At 43.0% G+C, this 5,220-nt stretch overlaps 1 protein-coding gene across 1 annotated transcript in view; it reads right to left on the bottom strand.

The window, feature by feature from the left end:
• drd2a (dopamine receptor D2a) overlaps positions 1-4,737 on the bottom strand; it is a 34,250-nt gene extending 29,513 nt beyond the window's left edge. The window contains exon 1 of the mRNA XM_062521078.1: positions 4,538-4,737. The gene's annotated coding sequence lies outside the window, so the exon portion shown is untranslated. The remainder of the gene's footprint in view (positions 1-4,537) is intronic.
• Positions 4,738-5,220: the final 483 nt, after the last annotated feature.

The raw sequence follows: 5,220 nt of genomic DNA, 5'->3' as shown, positions 1-5,220 counted from the left end.
TGTTGAAATTAATGAAAATGGTTTTAGAAGCCTTCAATTCAACCTGAAAGACTCGATATAGGCAACCTTAGATTAATTCATTAATTCATTACGGTTACAAGACCGCATTTCCGTGAATAGGCTATTATTGTCAAGGCGAAGACGAAAGAGATGGACAAGATGGATATTTAGGCTACATTTATGTTAGGAATACTTAGAAATGTGTAGGCCTATAGGCTATTTTAAAACGGAGGCATGTTCATTTTAACCGGCGACGCTGGGTAGCTTACCCAGCACTTTATCACAGATTTTGTCCCCACCACTTTTGACAACTGAAAATAAAATGTATTTAACAGAAATATCTTTAATAGGCCTACATGCCTATCATGTCACTTTACTTATAACCGTAGGCTACATGATTGGAGAAGATCGCGCATTTTGTAACATTATAACAATGGATGGTCAGATATGCGATAGGGCAGTGAGGGTGATTCATTGTAACCATCGACTAGTAGGCCTAGCTCCGCAAAAGAAGTTTCTAGCAACTTAGAATATATGGATCTCGTTATGCATGTTCATGTTGATTCAGAGATAGACATAGACTGGGCTACTGTGCGTCAATATAACAGCATTTTATCATGTGGTGAATTAATGACTAACGTCAGTTTAACATGTCAGAACTTTTGATCGGCGTTTCAAGTGCATGCCGCGAATAAATGAACTCGTGGTTCAGCGCACACACACACACACACACACACACACACACACACACACACACACACACACACATTTTTACATTTACATAATAGGGCTCGGGCACACGCCTTGCATTCTAGGAATATCGCCGCCATTTGGTAGCGCACTGAACGTAATATAATATCCATTCATTCAGATGCACAAGACAAGAAGCAGAAATATAGTAGCGATTTATTCTTTTCCTCTTGCGATCGTGGGTTGCACTGTTACACCCCACTACACAGCAACATACTACCAAGAAGGCAAAAACTAAGTAACAGGAACACACTAAAAGGCGGGAGTAAATCCATAGTAATCCATAGTAAACTAAGGAGTGAAGCTGTCAATGTGGCTGTGCCCGCGAAGTTTTGATGTCATGATCCCGAGCCCTAGTGTCAGGAAGTGTCTGTCGAGAGAGAGGGGGGAGGGAAGCAATCGTCCTCAATGCCGCTTACAGGTAGGCTATAATGTCTAATGAACTGGTTAGACAAGTGTGGGGGAGGGGGAATGATCGCACAAGACAATTGCTTTTCATGAAATGGGTAGTCTCACAGACGTTTGTCGATGTTAAACGTAGCCTACTACATCACTTGCGAAATCGGACGTGGCACATAGAATTATTAGGCTACTGGATTTAATATAGCATAGACTTTGTTCATCCTATATTAGCCTATATTAAAATGTAATGTGCTGCGGGGAAGCATTGGGGAAGTCAGTTTAAGTTGTCCTGTAACAGTTTGCCTCTTATTATAATCAAGAGTATGCAGCCACTATACGCACATAATAGTCTAGGTTACGGGCGGATGCGAGCAACCCCATGCAAAAGAAGGCCTTAAGTTAACGGACTGAAGGCCTGTTTACATGTCAAACATGCATTAATTATCATGTATTGTGTCGTAAACAGTTAATGACTTCGTGGCCACTATGCGCAACTGCATCGCGCAGTGAGCTGAAGGATAGGAGGACCGACACTTATTAACACAAAGCTTTGTAAAGCACCAACAACCACCCCTCAAAGTTCATTGTCCATAAGTCCAAACAATAAGTATAAAAATCCGACAATCCAAAACGATAACGTGATCTCCCAGAAACGAAAAACAAGTTTGTTGAGTGCCTTCCAACAATCTCAGCTTTTGCGTTTGTTAGATAAAAGGCATTCTGTCCTGCTGTATTCCAATGAGAAAAAATCATCCACAAGGTAGGCTAAGGGTCACGGTAATGCAGCATGCAGGAATCTATATACGCACAAAACGAATGAATGGATTACAGTATATCGGCCAAAACGAATGAATGGGTTGGGGGAGTCGTCTGGCTGTGTCAGCAGACTGCAGTCGGTATCGAGGGGTTAAATAGCGCACGTACTTGAATTTTAATCTGAAGAAGACCACACGAAAATCAAATCAAATCAAAAAAGAAGGATTTCAAGTGTGCGAACCTTTTTCCATTTTTTTTATGATTTAGCCTACTCTTGTTCTGCACCTTGACCGGGGATGTGCACAAACTTTTTTACTACACTTGAATTTTAAACCAACTCTTCTCTAGCCTATATCCTATAGCCATACTTTAATAATCAGATGTTATGCTCATTTTTGTAGGCTACACCTCACCGGCAAGCACGCACGCAAATGCTGCTTTTGCACATCTACAATATTGGCCAGGCTATATAGAATAGGCTTTTAGGACTGTATTTTGCCTTCGTGCAACTTTAGTTGTGCTCAATCTAAATTATTGTCAGTAAGGATAGGTCATATTACCAAATGGCGAACCTCGAAAATTATTTAGGATATAGAGCCGTGTCCATTACGCATGCAGTTATTTTTTAGGCTATTGTTTTATTTGAGTGTTTTTGTCTACCATGGCAAACATAGTTGAAACGTTCGCTCTAAACTTAAGTCTTTCCAATCAGCTTTCACAAAACCGATGAGGTCCAGATCTCAGTGGCCTCATAGCTGCCTACAGCCATGCATAGTAAGCCTAATGATAGCCTAATAGTTATGACATTAATAGCCTATTAATGACCTCATGTCGGAATGGCACGTTGTTTGAAAAAAAAAAGTTAAATAGGCCTAGGCCTACCGCCGAGTGGGGATAAGTCGGAATGAACAGCGGATACCAGCTGGGTTGTAAAACATTACTGTATTCGTTGATCTTATCGATGCAGTCCTTGCGGCCACTTCTCCTGTTGACAACACAAAGGCCTTCACGTTGTGTGGCAGTGCTTGCTTGCCCTTCGATCCATCCCAGTTGGTGGTTTTGCACCTGTCCCTGAGTTATAGTATATGAGTAAGCGCTTATGCTCTAACCGCATAATAAAAGAAGCACCTGCAGCAGTGCATGGCAAGGCTATTAACACCTGTCACTGAGCTATGGACAAGCAGTTATGCTCGAAAATTATCATAATAACAGACACACACCTAATTGTATGGCTCTATGTTTAAACACATCAAATTAGCAAGCATTTCCGCAGCAACGTTTGCTTTCTTTTTCTGTCGGTCCGCGGTTGCTTGGTCAATTGCGCAGCAAATTATCAGATCACCGGACCTAATTTCACCCCATGCCTCGCGGACCAGCAGCAGTCTCCACGTTTCGCGGCCCATAGTTTGAGAAACGCTGCATTAAAGTGTCATTAGGTTGTAGGCTATATGTTTAGTGATTTCTTTGTGTGTTTTTCATTGTAGTGTGTGTGCATTGAGTAGTTCCTTAAAATACGGAACAAAGAGCGTCCCGTAGCCTATCTGTTCAATACGGAAGAAGACTAACTATTACTTCTTATAACGAAACGCGAAGAAAAAATAAGAGGACTGACCATCTCGTTTCTCCGCGTTTCCCCCAATACCATGGCGACAAAGAGAAATAAATATGATTTGACATTTAAGCTGATTGCTGACAAATTTGCCACACAATTCGGGAGAAGCAGCGGACAGGAGCGCCACCACAAGCAAGCACTTCTAGCCCAAATTAACATGGCAACGTTGCCTATGACTAAAGTGTCTAAGTAGGCTAGTCCTACTAATATTACATTTGATTGGTAGCATGTTTGTAGCGCGCCAGTTTACCCATCCCCTACATCAAAACAGCTTAGAATCAACCAAAGAATCAGCTGTGTCGGCGTTAGGCTGTAGGCGATTTTCTATAACCATTTTCATTCATTTCACTGGTTCATTGAAACGTCGTTTGAATAATTTCGCCAGTCATCACCTTCATTGTAATGATTAAATGAGATTAAGGAGTCGACTGACGGATATGCGGTCTTCATCATTGTGAAATGCGGGATGAAACTTTCTGCCACCTGGTGGTTGTTTGGGTACATTGCCTTAGGCTCGAAAAAAATCGGCTTGACGGCCTGCGGGATCTCTTCGGGAGTCCCGCGGGAGAAGGTGCATTCTCAACCCGTACCCACTGTACACACACACACACACACAAACTACACCGTTCAAGCCCTCCCTTCATAGACACCCTAACACACTCTTGTGCAATGCTTTATTTGTGATAATTTCAAACACACACACACACACACACACACACACACACACACACACAAAATCCATAGCCAGTCCTCACGCACACCTTAACCACCTTCATTGCACACCTTAATCACATACCTGAAATTATGTAAAAACATGAAAACACACAACTGCACACACACACACACACACACACACACACACACACACACACACACACACACACAGGTCAACAGAAGGAGAGATGGAGAGTTGGATGAACGATAGGGATGGATAAGGATGGTGACACAGAACAGGAGATAGAGTCACACACACACACACACACACACACACACACACACACACACACACAGTCTTACCTTCACGCCATAGGTTTGGTTAGACTTATAAGTAATCCAGAGTATTCCTAAGGGCAACCCGCAGTCGCTTCCGTGCACAGAGTATCACTTTGCCTAAATAAATCCAAGATATCTGTAAGCCAGTTATTGTTGGTAGAAAACTACAAACAGTAGGTAGGTGAAGTAGAATATTCTGACGAAATCTTTTCTTGAAACATCCCCCGTCTTCTCATACATTCAAGGGCAGCTGATAACTCGTGCGGTTACGGTTGCCGGTAGTTCCCGGGTGCGCGAGAAGGCGCACGGAGCTCTCAGCGCGTCTGAGGCAGCTCGCGGAGGGCAGCTAGAGAAAGTGGAGACGGAGGCGGAGCGAGAAGCAGCACTTTGTACCAGATGCACCTCCACTGCCAATCGGAGGGTCCGTTGGCTTTTCTACTCTATTTTGGTCTTCCAACACATGTTCCACACCTGAACATAAGGCTATTACAGTAATTCAACACGCAGTTTGTGCGTGTTTAATGCCATGGATTTCGAAGGAAGACTCAACTCAATGATCTATCAACACCCGGCCTGTGAGAAGAAATCGATCAGCATGATCTCTCCGGTGGAAATGTAAGCACTATAGCACTTGAACACGACATTTGAGTCGTTTCCGTCTGCATGTTACCGTGGGACTCTGTCGGGAAGCGACACTGGTTTGGTGT

Source organism: Sardina pilchardus, chromosome 19 (genome assembly GCF_963854185.1).
Source record: "Sardina pilchardus chromosome 19, fSarPil1.1, whole genome shotgun sequence".
In the NCBI taxonomy this organism is placed as follows: Eukaryota; Metazoa; Chordata; class Actinopteri; order Clupeiformes; family Clupeidae; genus Sardina; species Sardina pilchardus.
This window is presented reverse-complemented; position numbering and strand designations above follow the sequence as displayed.